Here is a 19,433-nt window from a genome sequence, read left to right on the forward strand (position 1 = left end):
GTTATTATTTTAGATTTCTGTGTTAGCTTGTAGTGTATAACTTGTACTGTTTTCCCTTTTTTCTTTGAATAATCCACGGCGGTGTTGGAGCTGCTGTGGTTTTAACCAAACCTGGTGTTGTGTTTTCACTTTTCTGCAAAGGGCTTTCTTAGCGTCTCAATCGCTCAAACATCATACACATTGTTAAGGTTTTTAAGCATTACATCATTGTAGTATTTGACTACTAAGGTTTAGAGTATAAGCATATTCTTACTGTGTTTTAATTAACAAGGTTTACTGTATATCATTCTGTGAGCGTCTGTGCCGCTCGTGTCTCACTCTCACGGCGCAGCGTCCGCTACGCCAATAGCGTAGCAGTACGGTACTCGATACGCCTATAGCGTGCTTGGTACGAAGCGTGAATCCGTGAGCGTACGCATCGCTCGTGCGTCACGCCCACGGCCTAGCGTCTGCTATGCTAAGTGCGTACCCCTACGGTACTCAGTGCGCAAATAGCGTACTTAGTCCTTAATTGAGTATAGCTTTATGTTTAAAGATAATAATTGACATTATCAACGTGATATGCTGGTGACAATGCAAGCTGTGTCAGAGACATATACCGCTTTCACATCGCTAATCCGGTAAAGAACTGGCTTTTGAACACGCTTCCGACCCGGGTCTGAACACGCTATACCCCTTTCACATCGCAGTATGGAGCCGTGTTATTACCGGGTTATACCCGGGTTGGTGCCTTTCACACTGAACCCGGTTCACCCTTTGAAAACATTTGTGATGTCATTATAAATTGACTTTTCTGTCTCCTATTGATGAGGTTTGAAAGGTATTACAAGGTGGGGCTGGGGAGTGCTCAGTAGTGCAGCAATCATGGCCGACATAGCACATGTCTCTATAGACTTTATGATAGTCTCAGCTGTACTGCTATTGGATTCAACCTGTGAGAGGATATTTGAGCTTCTCACATTCTGTAGCTTGTTCAGCAGTGGTCGTGGACCTTATGGAAATTCCTTTTAAGGGCCTTTAGTTTATTGATTACCTGCTGGGAGGTACGGTGGAATCCAGAGGCTGCAAGCATCTTTGTTATGTTTTTGTACGTGATTGCATCCTTAACAGTCCCTGTCATTTGGTGGGTGATTTCAGACTCCCCTCTTACCCATAACAGCTCCCTAACCTCATCTGCACTCCAGTTTGCCATATTCTCCAAGCACTGTAGCAATGTAGCACTGTGAATGTAGTAAAAATAAAAACACACTGTTTAAAGCGTGCTGCCTGTTTATTTCCGGGTTCAGACAGGTGACATCATGCAGGGAGACAACCTATCACCTCCTTTTTAAGATTACCGGGTTGAATATAGCGGGTCTGAGGCTTTCACACTGCCAAATGAACCGGTTCCGAACCGTGTAGGATCCTTCTTTTTACACGGATTGAAATACCGGGTTGTTTGACACAGTAAATTCATAATGGCGCTTTCACACTGCACCTCAAACCGGGTTGACACGGCTCAAACTCGGCAATATGCCGGGTTATTTTTGCGATGTGAAAGGGGTAATATACTCACATAGGAGCAGAGGAGTTGGGCCAGCCTATAGCTCAGCGGTTACTTCTTGGTTTACAGATATTTGCTTCTGTCAATCCTCCAGGTTTGATACCCGCTGGCGCTCTCTGGTCTTTTTTTTTTTGGTTTATATGTTTTTCTATATTTCCTACTTTGTTTTCTACAAGCAGCTAATCACAGTTTATTGCCACAACTGTCTTAATCATTACACTGTGTTCCGTTGAAAGCATGCTTAGTTATTTTTAGGTGCAAATTTATCAATCACATTTTTTATAAAATTATGCAGTAACAAGTGGTTTCTGCGTGATTTCATACCCCCCAACATTGTAACAAAAAATCGATACGTATTAGGAAAAGGGAGCATGGCCACTAGTAAAGGGTCGTGTCCCCGTGGTGTTGCTACAGGAGTCTATAGGAATAGGGAGACACTGAATCCACTGAAGCCCCTTAAGGCCAGTACAGACCATAAGAAAATGAGACTGTACCAAAAAGGTACAGTTGGAGGGCATGTGATTTTATGTATCCTGGCTATGGGGCCATTTATAATTTATTGGGTTCAGACCTGATAAATAGAATTTATCCCTGCGATGTGTAAAGTAATCGCATCAGTGATTGCTTTACTTTAATCTGTGGCCCTTCTGTGCATGCCTAGTGATGAGACAGCACATGCGCGAGTGGCCATGTAGCCCATAGGCTACAATGGCTAACGCCATCTTAAGATGGTGTTAGCTAATGTGGCCAAGTTCTGAAATGCTTCATACTGGAGTTTATGCAGTGTACACATGCTAGGGATGTACCACCTCCCAGTATAATTAGCGCGGCAACCAGAGGAGGATTGGCCATAGGGTTCACAGGGAAGATTCCCGGTGGGCCTGTTTTGTTTGAGGACATGTGGTCCTTTTTATAGACATAATGAATAAGATGCTAAATAATTTGCATATATGAAAATTACTTTGCCACTTAGCCTGTGATTGCAGATGATCTAGTGTATGCTCTGTCTGCCTGCTTGGCTGACATATAAGACTGAGTGAATAGTGATTGGGATACGGTTGGTGTAATAAGCAAGAAAATATATATTTCTAAAGAATGATACAGTTTGCGAAATTCTGAAGGTGTATCATATAATGTGCTCATAATATTTAACTTTATTTCTTTTTAACTTCCCCCTTGATGCTGGACATGCCCACTATCTGGAAAGTTTTTGGGGGAGGGTGCTGCTGCCATGGCCCATTGCTAGACCTTTCACCTCTGGTGCTGCCCATGTGGGGCCACTAGTACAAATTTTTCCAGGGCCGCTTTTTGTTCCCAATCCGCCCCTGGTGGCAACTCTACCCGAAGCTACAGTATAAACCGGCTCTGGGCTGCCGGCACTAGCTGGCTCGTTTGATGATGGTGACACACACTACAGACTGCAGGAGACATGTAGTTACACAAGAAGGGGCTCTCATCACAGTAGGGAGATACTATAGTAGTGTACACAAGCTAGGGACGTACCTCCTCCCTGTATAATCCATTGGCAGCAGGGGCGTCAGAATGGGGGAGGCAAGGGGGCAGCTCACTCCCCCCAAAATATGAGAGGCGCCATCCGCATCCACCCAGACCCGCAGCCGCCGCAAGACAGCTTCAGCGCTGCCCGCGCTGTATTATCACTGTGTCGCACACTATGATTGCTGACTCTGAGTGGCGCTGCATATAAAGGGCGCTCTAGAAGCGATAGAGGCTCTGTCCCTACTGTATAACTAACTACAGCACTCACTGATCACAGTGATCAGTGCTGCTGCAGGCGCGGCTCTTCCTCCGGTTAGTCTTCAGTGCATATGAAATGAGGGTCGGGGCGTCATGACGTCACGCCGCTCATTACAATAAGCGGAAATTGTGCTGGGGCAGGACGCCACATTTGAGTGGAGAAAGTGCAGTTGGAACGCGTTGGCCGCCAGCGCTATCATATCCCAGGGTCCTATTATTTAGGTATGCTGCATGAGGCTCATACATTAATTCATAAACTTATTTTCTCATACGTCCTAGAGGATGCTGGGGACCACATCAAGACCATGGGGGTATAGACGGGATCCGCAGGAGACATGGGCACTCTTAAGACTTTTTATTGGATGCAAACTGGCTCCTCCCTCTATGCCCCTCGTCCAGACCTCAGTTTTAGAAATGTGCCCAGGCAGACTGAATGCTCTCTGAGGAGCTCTACTGAGTTTCTCTGAAAAGACTTATGTTAGGTTTTTTATTTTCAGGGAGAACTGCTGGCAACAGACTCCCTGCTTCGTGGGACTGAGGGGACAGAAGCAGAACCAACTTCCTAAAGAGTTTCATGGCTCTGCTTCTGGCTGACAGGACACCATTAGCTCCTGAAGGGTATTGAACGCTAGCCATGTCTAGATGCTCACTCCCCCAGCACGCCGTCACCCCCCTCCAGAGCCAGCCATAGGCATAGGCAAACTAGGCAATTGCCTAGGGCATTTGATATGCCTAGGGGCATCATCAGCTTCTGCTGATTAAAATTATATGCAACATGCCTATATTCTGTCTGTAGCATTTCATATGCAGATACAGCCACAGTCTCACACAGTATATAGGCATGCTGCATATCAGTTTAATCAGCAGAAGCTGCTAGGGCATCCTAGCCACATAGCAATGCAAATAAGATGCATTTTCATAAAAAAAAAAAGTGCCCGACGTTAGCATTGATGCAAGATTTGTGAGGACACATCTGTATCCAAGTAGAGGCAGAGGTCACAGTGTTAGTGGAAGTGTGAGTGCTGTGTGCATGTGAGTGGGTTGGTTGTGCAGTAGTGTTCAGAATATGTGTAAGGAGCATTATGTGTGTCATGTAAAAATGCATTAATAATGTGCAACATATGTGTAAAGGGCCACTATGTGTGTCATTATGTGTATAAGGGCATTAATAATGTGCGGCATATGTGTAACAGGGTACTACTGTATGTGTGTCATTATGTGTATAGGGGCACTAATAATGTGCAGCAAATGTGTAGGGGGCACTATGTGTGTCATTATGTGTATAAGGGCATTAATAATGTGCGACATATGTGTAAGGGACATTATGTGTAAAAGGGCATTAATAAAGGTTGTCATAATGTGTAAGGTGCATTATGTTTATAAGGACATTAATGTGTCTCTTATGTGTAAGGGGCATTACTGTGTGGAATTGTGTATAAATGCATTACTAATGTGTGGCATTATGTGTATAAGGTGCTCTACTATGTGGCGTTGCAAATAGAAAGGGCACTACTGTGTCGTCTAATGTGAATAAAGAGCAATAAGGTGTGGTGTAATGGGAATAAGGAGCAATTCAGTGTGATGTAATGTGAATAAGGGGCTCTGCTGTGAGGAGTAACGTTTATAAGGTAAAGTGATACTACTGTGGGATATAATATAAATTATGGACACTACCGAAAGATAAAATGTGAATAAAGTTGCAGTACTGTGTGGCGTAATTGGAATTGGGGTTACTATTGTGTGGACATGTCCCTTCCCAGCAAGAAGATGCCCCTTTTTGGGCTGTGCGTCAAATGTGCGAACTGTTCATATTTAAAATATAGGGGGTACAAGGACTGCTATGGGTGAGAGGTAATGGTGCTGGGAAAGAGGTGCAAGGTCAGAGGCAGAACCAGCAGTGGTGCTAGGGGGCACCAGCCAAAATCTTGCCTAGGGCATCATATTGGTTAGGGCCGGCTCTGCCCCCCTCGCAGAGCCAGAAGTCAGAAGAAAGGTGAGTATGAGAAGAATGAACTTCTATCAAGTAAGTGACGGCTGAGGTGCGGCGCGGCTGGCGGGAGCGCAGCGCGCCATTGCTGCCCACACACACAGGCACTGCAGGGTGCAGGGCGCGGGGGGGGGGGGGGGGTGCCCTGGGCAGCAAAAATATACTTCAAACTGGCTAAAAGGGGGCATAAAATGCTGCTGGCACAGCCCTACCCCCGCCAGTATAATATCTTATATCTATGTGAATTCAAATAAGATATATTTATAGAGTTTTTTTTTTTTTTTACTTTATTATATCTTATTTGAATTCACATAGATATAAGAATTATATAATGAATTTGAACATGAATATAATAGTTAAAGAACTTTCGTTTCATCTCACTTTAAGAAAAACATAGAAATATTGTGCACATACATATTTTTAAATTCGTACTGTATGTACTCATGCGGGTGTAGAATTACTTAATATATTTATTTCTTTTTATACTTGGTAATAATAAACAAGTAGAATTAAACTGTGTAGCACAATAAGGATCAAATTTATTAAAATCAATGCACATTTATTTCAATTACCCCTGTCTAAGTGTAGAGAGGGTTAAACTATTGTCGGTCTTTCCTCTCTGTGTTTCTATAGTCGCTCTAATTAAGATCTGATCAGTCTAAATATTTAAAGGCAGGTTCTTTATGATCTCTTATTATTTTTTATTTATTCAATGTATGATTTATTGTTACTCTTTACTCAATGCTTCTTGACTCTTTATGATTATTTAATTCTAATTATGAGTAATCTTTTCTCTATTTAGTTTAATTTATGTGTGATATTAGGAATAAGTTTTATTTCAATGTGACTACCAATTAACACATCAGAATCAATTTGTGCAATCAGTTAGGTATAAATACTGCAGCTCTCAGTAGGAGGGTATTCGTCTTGAGGAAGTCTCCGTTGCTAGGAGACGAAACGCGTTGACGCCCCCTTCTACGAGTTCATTATTGGACATCTGATATTTGGCAGACAGGCTCCTTAGCTTCTCGGCTCCCGGCACCTTCTGGCGTTTACACTGCAGCCAAGTGACCTTCAGGAACCGTACCTCTGCAGTGAGGCAAAAGGTGATTCCAGCTACACGGCATTGTAATTTTTGGAAACTGCCGCGACTAGGGATACGAACGGATCTCCGCAGTGAGACCACTTTATCATCAGCCATCAGCAGACTTGCCTTACCACACTGTTATCACCAGCTGAATCAATCACATCCCTTGTTGGGAAGTTCCTAATATAATATCATCATATGGTCAATTGCCGGCTTCTCTAACGAAGGTGAGAGCACTTCAGCAAGTTTGCCTTCCAATTATCACTGAGGCATTAACTAAAAATCATTACATCTACCTCGTGCATTTGCATACAGGACCCTGTGATAAACTCCAGGAACCAGCACGGGGGTAACTATCATTGTTTGTTTTGCCTTAATAGTCCCATACTAGTTTTTGCGGAGCCTTCTGTGGACAGTATATATGATTTTATACTGGGACGCCAGTGGTAGAATCAATTTACATTCTGATAGAGAGCTTCTCTCTCAAAATATTCAATTTTGCACTTTAGTTACATTGTATACTGTCTTAATAGCACATTTATAATTATAGATACAGTGTTTCTGCTTACATATGCTAGAGGTATTAACCTCTGAATTTTTAAATTGTCAATTTTTCATGTATTGTTTGTTTTATGTGTTTATGTGGTATCTAATTGTTTGATAAAATATTTTTAAAAAAGGGTCAAGCCTCATTGAGTCAATTATTCTCCATGATAGACTGCCTCTAATTGATTGGTCAATTAACTCTAAGTGATTGGGAGCGCAGAGCATTTCTTTTGTTTGTGTTTCATAGTGTTTTTCAGCCTAGCCAGCTGTTTTGCTCAGCAGCCGTAATTTCACTATTTTTGTATCGATTACCAGTTGGTTAATTTATTACTATTATCTATAGCGCCAGATTTATACAGTTTGAGATTTATCTCCAGCTGTATTTATATACAACCTATTGTAGTGCCAGTAGTTACTGTCACATTCACTGAATCAAAATCTCTAGATGTGGTGAGAGCTTTGAAAATCGATGTTGCTAGAGTGGCTCGTATACGGAAAACAGAGGCACTGTTTGTCCTGTATGCTCACAACAAAATTGGGTGTCCTGCTTCCAAGCAGACTATTGCACGGTGGATCAGAAATACGATTCAGCAAGCTCATACTACGTCTGGATTGCCGTTACTGACGTCGGTGTAGGCCCATTCCACTAGGAAGGTGGGCTCATCCTGGGCGGCTGCCCGGGGGGTCTCAGCATTACAACTGTGCCGAGCAGCTCCTTGGTCAGGGTCAAACACATTTGCTAAGTTCTACAAGTTTGACACCTTGGCCGATGAAGACCTAAAGTTTGGTTAATCGGTGCTGCAGGGTCATCCGTACTCTCCCGCCCACACTGGAGCTTTGGTATAAACCCCATGGTCTTGATGTGGTCCCCAGCATCCTCTAGGACGTATGAGAAAATAGGATTTTGATACCTACCAGTAAATCATTTTCTCCTAGTCCGTAGAGTATGCTGGGCGCCCGTCAAAGTGCGTACTTTACCTGCAGTTTAGTTATTCGGGTTACACAAGTTGTGTTATCTTAGTTTCAGCATGTTGCTGCAATTGTTTCATGCCTGTTGGCATGTGTTATGTTGAATGCCATGTGTGCGGCATGGTTGAGGGTGTGAGTTGATATGTATCTTACCGCTAGTATTAAAGTAAGTCCTTTCCTCGAAATGTCCGTCTCCCTGGGCACAGTTCCTATAACTGAGGTCTGGAGGAGGGGCATAGAGGAATGAGCCAGTTCGCACCCAATGAAAAGTCTTAAGAGTGCCCATGTCTCCTGCGGATCCTGTCTATACCCCATGGTCTTGATGTGGTCCCCGGCATCCTCTACGGACTAGGAGAAAAGGATTTACCGGTAGGTATCAAAATCCTATTTGCTCCACACTACAGTTGATTTAATTTTATCCAGCCAGGCTGCTGCGGCATGAGTTCGATTCCTCACCAGCTCTCTCCCTGTCTCGCCCCCCGTGTGCCTCTCACCTCCTATCTCCCCCATGTGTCTCTCTATTGCCTCTCCACCCGTGTGCCTCTCACCTGCTCTCTCCCCCCCGTGTGCCTCTCACCTACTCTCTCCCTGCTTCTCACCTGCTCTCTCTCCCCGTGTGCTTCTCACCTGCTCTCTTCCTGCCTCTCCCCCCATGTGCCTCTCACCTGCTCTCTCCCTGTCCCTCCCCCGTGTACCTCTCACCTGCTCTCTCCCCTGCGTACCTCTCACCTGCTCTCTCACCTGCTCTCTCCTCCGTGTACCTCACCTGCTCTCTCCTTGTCTCTCCCCCATGTACCTCTCACCTGCTCTCTCCCTCCTTGTGCTCTCACCTGCTCTCTCCCTGTCTCTCCCTTTGTGTGCCTATCACCTGCTCACTCCATGCCTCTCCCCCGTCTCCCTCTCACCTCCTCTCCCCCATGTGCCTCTTACCCATGTGCCTCTTACCTGCCTCTCCCCCTGTGTGCCTTTCACCTGCTCTCTCCCTGCCTCTCCCTCCGTGTGCCTCTCACCGCTCTCTCTCTGTCGCTTCCCCCGTGTGCCTCTCACCTGCTCTCTCCCTCTCTCCCTCCGTGTGCCTCTCACCTGCTCTCTCCTCCCATGTGCCTCTCACCTGCCTCTCCCCCTGTGTGCCTCTCACCTGCCTCTCCCCCTGTGTACCTAACACCTGCTCTCTCCCTGTCTCTCCCCCATGTACCTCTCACCTGCTCTCTCCCTGTCTCTCCCCCATGTACCTCTCACCTGCTCTCTCCCTCCGTGTACCTCTCACCTGCTCTCTCCCTCCGTGTACCTCTCACCTGCTCTCTCCCTCCGTGTACCTCTCACCTGCTCTCTCCCTCCGTGTACCTCTCACCTGCACTCTCCCTCCGTGTGCTCTCACCTGCTCTCCTCCTGTCTCTCCCTTTGTGTGCCTCTTACCTGCTCTCTCCCTGCCTCTCTCCCTGTGTCCCTCTCACCTCCTCTTTCCCTGACTCTCCCCCTGTGTGCCTTTCACCTGCTCTCTCCCTGCCTCTCCCTCCGTGTGCCTCTCACCTGCTCTCTCCCAGCCTCTCTGTCGTGTGCCTCTCACCTGCTCTCTCCCTGTCTCTTCCCCCGTGTGCCTCTCACCTGCTCTTTCCCTGTCTCCCTCCGTGTGCCTCTCACCTGCTCTCTCCTCCCGTGTGCCTCTCACCTGCCTCTCCCTCCATGTACCTATCACCTGCTCTCTCCATGTACCTCTCACCTGCTCTCTCCCTGTCTCTCCCCCGTGTACCTCTCACCTGCTCTCTCCCTCCGTGTACCTCTCACCTGCTCTCTCCCTCCGTGTACCTCTCACCTGCTCTCTCCCTCCGTGTACCTCCCACCTGCTCTCTCCCTGTCTCTCCCTTTGTGTGCCTCTCACCTGCTCACTCCCTGCCTCTCCCCCGTGTCCCTCTCACCTCCTCACTCTCTGCCTCTCCCCCATGTGCCTCTTACCTGCCTCTCCCCCGTGTACCTATCACCTGCTCTCTCCCATGTACCTCTCACCTGCTCTCTCCCTGTCTCTCCGCCGTGTACCTCTCACCTGCTCTCTCCCGCCGTGTACCTCTCACCTGCTCTCTCCCTCCGTGTACCTCTCACCTGCTCTCTCCCTCCGTGTACCTCTCACCTGCTCTCTCCCTCCGTGTACCTCTCACCTGCTCTCTCCCTCCGTGTACCTCTCACCTGCTCTCTCCCTCCGTGTACCTCTCACCTGCTCTCTCCCTCCGTGTACCTCTCACCTGCTCTCTCCCTCCGTGTACCTCTCACCTGCTCTCTCCCTCCGTGTACCTCTCACCTGCTCTCTCCCTGTCTTTCCCTCCGTGTACCTCTCACCTGCTCTCTCCCTGTCTTTCCCCCCGTGTCCCTCTTACCTGCCTCTCCCCCTGTGTGCCTTTCACCTGCTCTCTCCCTGCCTCTCCCTCCGTGTGCCTCTCATCTGCTCTCTCCCTGCCTCTCTGCTGTGTGCCTCTAAACTGCTCTCTCCCTGTCTCTTCCCCCGTGTGCCTCTCACCTGCTCTCTCCCTGTCTCTGCCTTCGTGTGCCTCTCACCTGCTCTCTCCTCCCGTGTGCCTCTCACCTGCCTCCCCTCCCATGTACCTATCACCTGCTCTCTCCCTATCTCTCCCCTGTGTACCTCTCACCTGCTCTCTACCTGTCTTTCCCTCGTGTGCCTCTCACCTGATCTCTACCTGTCTCACCCCCGTGTACCTCTCACCTGCTCTCTCCCCCATGTACCTCTCACTTACTCTCTCCCTATCTCACCCCCTGTGTGCCTCTCACCTGCTCTCTTCCTATCTCACCTCCCGTGTGCCTCTCCCCCCATGTGCCTCTCACCTGCTCTCCCCCTGTGGGGTGTGAGATTACTGTGCGGAGACGTGCTGCTCGTGACAGCAGAGGTAAGCAGCAGCATAGCTGCTGGTTGTGGGGAAGGAATAGGGAGAGGAGCAATAAGAAGGAGGAGGCGCTCTATCTAGCAAATGTGTATAATGGGCTATATCTGGTGTAATATGTAATGTGCTCTACCAGGCGTAATGTGTATAATAGGCTATATCTGGTATAATATGTATAATGGACTCTACCAGGTGCAATGTGTGTAATGGGCTCCACCAGGTGCAATGTGGGCTCTACCTGGCATAATGTTTATAAGGGGCTCTACCAGGTGTAATGTGTACAAGGGGCTACTCACTCCCAGCTGCTCCAAAGAGTTCCATACAGGTGCAAGCGACCCATCTATGGTGTTGCCAGAAGCTAGGGGAGCCAAACAGAGATTTTATCTTGCCCTCCCAACCCAAAAACGTTCTGACGCCCCTGATTGGCAGTAATGCAGACCAGTCACCAGTGTCATTCCATTTAGTATTTCCTAGTACAGGCTATCCTGATGACGCTGGCTACAGGCTGAGCAAGAGACATGTACGCACACAGGGAAGCTGTTACTCAGGCCAGCCTATAGCTCAGCAGTTACTTCTTCAGATTCCAGAATATTGTTTCTGTAATCCTCTGGGTTTGAGCCCCTGGGCGCTCCCTTGTCTTTTTTGTTTGTTTATTTAAGTCTAGTTCCTATTTTGTTTTTGTAAAGAAAGCATTCATTTTATTACCACAAATGTCTTGCTGTTCTGTTCTTTTGTTCTTGCGGTATGCAGTAATCTGGTTGATGGAATGTTGATGACAATTAGAATGTCAGTGAGATACTGTCGGCATGTTCTGAATTTAGACATTCAGTATGTCAACATAAAACATGTCAGTTTTCAAGGTTAGATTAGGGTTATAATTAGGCTCCAATTATGGTTAGGGCTAGAGTTTCATGTTAGGTTTAGATTTACATGTAAATTGTAAAATCCCATTGTTGACTTTCTAAATGTCAACATTCTGAACGTGCCAACGTGGTATGAATGTTGACATTCAGACCATATCGACATTATGCTGTCAACATTCTGAATGTTGAAAGCATGATCTGTTAGTTTTAAAAATACCTCCCAACAAATGGATGTAGGACTTTGCTCGTGCACCCAAAAAGGGTGTGTGGTTTTGTGGGAAGGGGGTGTGGTCTTGCAGCACACCTCAATTTACGTCATTATGGTGTGATAATGTCAAATATTACCTTTAAACATAAAGCTATGTACTAATACCGTGGAGCCATTATGACCACTAGACCACGTGCATGTGCTACGCACTTTGCACGCTATTTGCATACAGAGTACCGTACGTGGTACGCACGTTGCGTACACACGCTGCGCTGAGTGTACGGAATACACACAGCGAGCGCACACACATTCGATAACCTTTAAACCTTTTAAATAAACACAGTAAGAATATGCTTATACTCTAAACCTCAGTAGTCAAATACTGCAATGGTGTAACGCTTAAAATCTTTAACAATGTGTATACTGTATGAGCGATTAATACGCTAAGAGAGCCCTTAGCAGTAAATAGTGAAAACGCAAGACCTTGTTTGGATTTAAAAACCACACCGGCTCTAACACCGTCGTGGAAGGTTTAGAGAAAAGGGGAAACACAATACAGGTTATACACTACAAACTAACAGGGAAATCTAAACAGAATAACGAAGAATAATATGAACAATAGCGAACAATAGCAAACACGAGCAAACAGAATGAGAGCAAATGGCAAACACAATATGGATAACAAAATGGCTACAGAGAATAATACATACGTGGGGATGATTTGCAAGCGCGACCTGGAGTCCAGTCCTCAGCATTCAGGGAGACAGCTTTCAGAGAGAGTGAGTGTCTGGCCAGGCAATGGTGGTCTTTATATACACAACATACATTCACAATACAATGGTCCCTATAATCTCATTGTTCATTGGACACAGGAATGTGTCTCCACATTATATCAAAGGTCATAGGTGGATTTGAACAGGTGGGCTGTGTCTTTCCCCAACTGCCCAGGTGGGAGGTATCCTCAGGATTCCCGCCGCATGTGTAATTTACAGCAAATACAGTAAATGTCCATAAACTACTTTTGTACATAACTATACGCAGGAGCGAGCAATCCTTTCCTAACTAGCATCGAAATGTTACCCTTAACATACCCTACAGCTGGATACTAGACACCACCGTTCAACCTGTATCTGACCCTTCCTATCATGTAAAGAGGAATCTCTCTGTCCAGGAACCGTTTAAACTAAACATACTCGCTGACGTTGTCTAGGGGAATATTATCTACAATATACTCTATTTGGGTTAAATATGCTACGATCGAATCGCACGCTACACACTCACAAACTCTACCGTAAATGCGCATACCACGCGCGTGATCGCCGGTGTGATCTTACGCAAATTGCGGATATGTGCACGCACGGCAGACTGAGTGCACGAGCAGTGGGCATGTGCATGAGGGGTTAGTACAAGGCATATGAATCATGATAGTTTTCGACTTTGACAGTCCACCCTTTGGCAGTCAACAATAACTGCCACTATCTAAACAATTAAGCAGAAAAATATATAATACCGTGAAATACCTATATATATATATGATTGGGAGTAGGGAGGAGAGGAGAAGGTGGGAAATGTATGACCTAGTGAGATAGTAAAAAGCATGTATGTATGAAATTCATGTCTGAGGGGTCATGTATCATCGTGCCGTACATGTTCTAAAATAAGCTTCGAGGTATTGCGATGTATACATTGAATCCTTCTTATCCCGTATTAAGGGTCTGTAAGTGGGCTAACAAACTCTACCAAGCTCTTTTCGGCTTTTAGTTCCAACAAATGGGGTGCACATTAGTTGATGATACATGAAAGGGAAAAAATATGTGAGTGCTAATATGTGTGTTTATATCACCTGTTGACTATGTGTGTCACTACCTGAAGGTCGTAGAGATGAAGATAAGAAACATGCGTTATAAATGCATTCATATGATATTGTATGTGATTGTCCTTGGATGTCTTGTTGATGCCTTGTCCGGGTTGTTGTATCTTTGCTGTAAGTGGCAAGCAAAGTTTTTCAAGTGTCCATAAAAGTTAAAGTCTCTAAAAGTTCATCAAATGCCTGTGAAAAAGTTAATCAATGGTCTGTATAAAGGGTCATCAAATCTTCTTCCGAGTGGATGTCTTTTTACCTTGGAGAAAAACAAAGGAGAAACGGGTGAAAGAAACGGACCGTGGAATCACGTCTTATCACAACATTGTCTCGATTAATGGGTCATAAATTAAACCAGTTGTTGTAACAATGCCCTCGCTCCTCAAACTCATCAATTTGGTACTGCATTTGCAATTCATTAAAATTCGAACACATCTAAATATCAAACCAATCATTATGACAACTCCTAGGATACAAAGGAGAAATTTCCCTACAGTCACGATAACATTTTGAGCCCATTCTCCTAAACCTGAGAACCAACTGCGTGGGTTCAACAATGATACCCAGCCGGTCAGTTCATTACTCACAGAAGTAAGGGTAAGGTTGTGCCTCCTTCGGAACTCCCACTTCAATTGCAAGATATCGTCCATCTTTTGATCTATGACCTCGGTCGGGTCCTCAGTGCTGTTTGTGATATATGTACAGCACTTCACACCATACTGAGTTGCTAGGGTGACACAATACCCGCCTGTCACCGCTGTGATGTAATTGAGAACCATCCTGTGCTGGATCAGTTCTGTTTTGTAAGCTTGCAATTCCCTCCCGGTATACCTGAAGGTGTCATCATACATCTCGTGATATTGTCTATCAGGTTCGCTAGCGCGGTAATATACCTAAAATTTATAACTCCTCTGGCGGTACGGGTGATATCTAGCGCGAGTAGGAGTTGAATCCCGGTGGATTCGTGGATCAAATCAGAGGCTGCGTGCTCTGTCCTATCTATGAGGTGTCTCTTTAAAATGTGTTCGGAATGGGTGTGAGTGTAAGGAGCTTGAGCATTGCGGTGGACGTCTTTCATTTTATCATGGGTAATGGTCATCACTTCTGGCAACACTCTTCCAATGTAACACAATCCCTCTGAGTTTGGGGCAAGGCACTTATACGCCTTCCTCCCACATATGAAATATGCATCATCGGGGAGGACATATGGGACAGAATATGACATCACCATATTACAAACCTTCCAGGTGAAAAATCCTATCCCTAACTCTCTCATTTGTCTAGTACACGTATCAGGCTGTATGATATGCGCACAGTATCCTGGTGAAACTTCTCCAACCCGCATGATCCTACTTCCTAAAGTGTACCTATATTGAAAATATCTCCCACCGTTGGCTATTTGGCGTATAAGCTCTGAATCTACAGGCATTCTATCGGCTCTGTGTGAGAATGTCATGGTTTAGTTGTTCTATGTCACTTCCTAATTTCCCGGCTTTCGGGGATTGGAAATGTTAAAACATACTAAGGACTTATCCACATGGTATTGGTGGAGCTTCAAACTAGGAGGGCTAGAAATATAAAATTTCTTGTCCACCGGTCTCCCTCCCCTTAATTCAAGTACCTCATCTATCGTTAAAGAGTATGGCACTAGTCCTGACTTCCTATGACCTTGAGGTACTTGTGAGCACACCCAGCATTCCGTTTGGTTTAAAACCTTACCCACTAATGAGTGATAATCACTCAATGGATGTCTGTCCATGTTGATACTAATGCTGGACTGACATCTCTGGATGCACCAGTTCTCAACTATGTTGTCACAATTCCTACAGATACAGTTCTCTTCAGCTAACAATCCTTCACAATGTCTACTAGTGTCATGACTACCATATCGTTTTCTGATATTCGCCTTTGCTCTGTGATTGTGTTGCTCTTGGAATTCTACGAGTCCGTCCTTGTCATCAGAATCCATTCCAGATCCTTTCTCGACCTCACTGGTACTCTCACCGAAACAGACTGCTCTGGTCAACAACAGGGTCAACAGGAAAACACGGACTGCAGTCTCTTGGGGCAAGTCCATCTTGCAGGAGGAGAAAGAAAGAGTTGTAATGGGGGAAAAGAAAATAACTAGGAGGGAAAGAAAACTTGGCACGACAAGCGCCTCTGGTCTTGTAGTTCTCTGTGCTCAGGTGCCGTGACAACAGTCCTGCCTCTCAACCTTCCCGGAACAGACACTCCAGTGATATGGTTTCCTCCACACTCTGCTCTTTGTCACGGGCTCTCTCTGGGTCAGCGACCTTCTTACAGTGGGATGAGTGGACCCAAGTCTCTCTCTCGGCAACCTTCAATGCTGTCGTGCTGGTCAGTAAGACTTGGTACGGTCCTTCCCACCGGTCAATCAGGCAACCTGAGCGTAGAAAATTGCGAATCATTACATAATCCCCAGGTTCAATGTCGTGACAATTACTGTCTGGCAGATCAGGAATCACTAGCTTTATATTGCTGTTTTGATTCCTCAACTGCTTGATCATCTTAACCAAATACTTTACAGTTACTTCATTGTTACATTTCAAATCATCCTGGGGGTCAATCATTACATGCGGTTGTCAACCAAAAAGAATTTCAAAGGGTGACAGATTAAGAGGGGACCTGGGAGTGGTTCTGATGCTGTACAGTACAAGTGGCAAAGCTTCTGGCCACAACAATCCAGTTTCAGCCATTACTTTGCTCAACTTGTTCTTAATAGTGCTGTTTACTCTTTCCACTTTCGCACTCGCCTGTGGGCGGTACGGAGTAAGCAGCTTACTATTAATTCCCATTAATTTGCACATTACCTGAAAGACTTCACCTGTAAAATGGGTACCCCTATCACTTTCAATTATCCTAGGGATACCATACCTGCACACAAATTCCTGCACAATTTTCTTTGCATTAAACGTAGCAGTATTTGTGGCAGCAGGGAATGCTTCTACCCAATTTGAAAACACATCAATAAAAAACCAATACATACTTTAAGTTCCTACAAGGTGGCAATTGTATGAAATCAATTTGTATTACCTGAAAAGGGCCGTCCGTTGGCGGGATATGGGATGGTTCTGTTGGTATTGCCTTTCCAATGTTCTTCCTCAAGCAGGTGAGGCATGTCATTGCTCTCTTACCTGCATGAGAAGAAAATCCTGGTGCGCACCAGTAGGCTCTTACCAACTTGCACATACCTTCTTTGCCTAGATGAGTCAGACCATGTGCCACCTCAGCTAAACTTGGAAGGTATGCTCTGGGTGCCACTGGCTTACCCTGTCCATCTGTCCAGAGTCCTGAGGACCCCTGGCCATATCCTTTTGACCTCCAGACTGCCTTTTCCTGTGGGGAACACAAATTTTGCATTTCACTCAATTTCCGTGTTGTGACGGTATTGAATGCCATCAGTTGTGTGATGTCTGTCTGGGGGTACTGGCTGCTGATTTAGCAGTTTCATCTGCCCGGCTGTTACCAAGTGACACTGGTTCTTGGCTGTATGTGTGGGCTTTACACTTGATAACAGCCACTCTGTCTGGTTCCTGTATCGCTGCTAGAAGTCTTTTGATGTGGGTTGCATGCGCCACGGGTGTGCCAGCTGCCGTCATAAATTTCTGAGGCGCCATAGGGCCCTGAAATCATGCACTACTCCAAAGGCGTACCTAGAATCAGTGTAGATATTGGCTGACTTACCTTTTTGCCAATTCACACGCTCTGGTTAGGGCGACCAGCTCAGCAACTTGTGCTGAGTGAGGTGGGCCCAGGGGTTCCGCTTCTATGCTATCTTTGTCATCTACGACTGCATATCCAGTACACAAGTCTCCCGAGTCCGTCTGTCTGTGGCAACTACCGTCAGTGTAAAAAAGTAAAATCTACACCTTCCAGTGGGTTGTCACTGATGTCAGGTCTTGCAGTGAAATTTTGGGTCAAATATTCCATACAATCATGTGTGTCAGTGTCTGTACTAAATCCTCCTTCACCATCACTCTCATCCCCCACCCTTTGTGCCTTTCCAGGCATACCTGGGAGATACGTTGCAGGATTTAGTGCGCTGCATCTCCTTATGGTGATGTTTACAGGGGCCATTAGTGCTAATTCCCACCTTGTAAACCGTGCTGATGAGACGTGTCTGGTTTGGGCAGAATTCAGTAAGGCTGACACTGCATGAGGTGCATGGATGGTCAGGTTGTGTCCTAACACTACATCTTCGCTTTTACTCACTAGCAATGCTATCGCGGCAACACTTCGCAAGCATGTGGGGAGGGATCGTGCTACGGTGTCTAGCTGAGCGCTGTAGTAGGCTACCGGCCTGCTGGCATCACCATGTTTCTGGGTTAGAACACCTTCCGCACACCCAGCACTCTCCGTACCATACAGTTCAAAGGGCTTCCCATAATCTGGCATACCTAATGCTGGTGCCTGCGATAGGCACTGTTTGAGTCTCTCAAATGCCAGTTCGGACTCGTCTGTGTGCGAAATCCGATCTGGTTTGTTTGATGAGACCATCTCTTGTAAAGGTAAGGCTAGTATGGAAAACCCTGGGATCCAGTTGCGGCAGTACCCACACATTCCTAGGAAAGTGCGAATCTGTTGCTGGGTCTGTGGCAGAGTCATGTCGCGAATCGCCTGTATTCTATCAGCGGTGAGGTGTCTCAGTCCTTGTGTCAAGCAATGTCCCAAATATTTTACCTTGGTCTGGCATAACTGCAACTTATCCGTTGAAACCTTGTGTCCCGTATCAGAAAGATGAAACAAAAGCTGTTTCGTGTCTCTCAAGGACGATTCGAGTGAATCAGAACACAGCAGTAAGTCATCTACATACTGTATTAATACTGATCCGCTTTCACGTTGGAAGGATTGTAAACAATCATGCAAAGCCTGTGAGAAAATACTTGGGCTGTCAATGAAACCTTGTGGTAAACGAGTCCAGGTGTACTGTACTCCTCTGTATGTGAATGCAAACAAGTATTGGCTGTCAGGGTGCAGAGGGACTGAAAAGAAAGCGGAGCAGAGGTCAATCACAGTGAAAAATTTTGCAGTGGGAGGGATTTGCATAAGGATGACAGCTGGATTTGGCACTACGGGGATTGGCTCTCAACTATTTTGTTGATCCCCCTTAGATCCTGCACTAGCCTGTAACCCCTCCCCCCACTCTTTTTCACAGGGAAGATGGGACTATTGGCAGTGCTGGACGTCCTAACCAGAATGCCCTGTTGTAGCAAGCGCTCTATTACTGGGTAAACTCCTAACTCCACCTCTGGCTTCAGAGGGTACTGTGGGATTTTTGGAGCTATCCTACCATCTTTTACTTGAACTACTACAGGAGCTACATTTTCCATCAATCCAGTGTCTTGTCCATCCTTGGTCCAAAGTGACTCCGGTGTCTGGGAGATCATGTCCTCTACCTTGGATGGACACCTGTCTGTAACAGCAGTGTGTGACATTAACCTTTGAGGGGAGTCTAGCATATCCTGCACTTCCTGAGCGTGATTCTCAGGTATACCTAAGAAAACACCTCCAGGAGTACAATATATGACGCACCCCATCTTGCACAGTAAATCTCTCCCGAGTTGATTAGTCGGAGCCGATGCAGCTAGCAAAAAGGAGTGCTTGGTCTGCAAAGGCCCTATCGTAATCTCTGCTGGTTTGCTTAAAGGGTAGTGTTGTACTACTCCAGTTACTCCCATTGCTGGAATTGTTTTACCAGTGGTCTT

At 45.9% G+C, this 19,433-nt stretch overlaps 1 protein-coding gene across 1 annotated transcript in view; it reads left to right on the forward strand.

Moving 5' to 3' along the window:
- The first annotated feature begins 1,551 nt into the window (after positions 1–1,551).
- Positions 1,552–19,433, forward strand: part of LOC134947600 (polycystin-1-like protein 3) — a 105,878-nt gene continuing 87,996 nt past the window's right edge. Inside the window, exon 1 of the mRNA XM_063935610.1 lies at positions 1,552–1,637. The gene's annotated coding sequence lies outside the window, so the exon portion shown is untranslated. The remainder of the gene's footprint in view (positions 1,638–19,433) is intronic.

The sequence above is a fragment of the Pseudophryne corroboree genome, chromosome 8 (genome assembly GCF_028390025.1).
Source record: "Pseudophryne corroboree isolate aPseCor3 chromosome 8, aPseCor3.hap2, whole genome shotgun sequence".
NCBI classification, from domain to species: Eukaryota; Metazoa; Chordata; class Amphibia; order Anura; family Myobatrachidae; genus Pseudophryne; species Pseudophryne corroboree.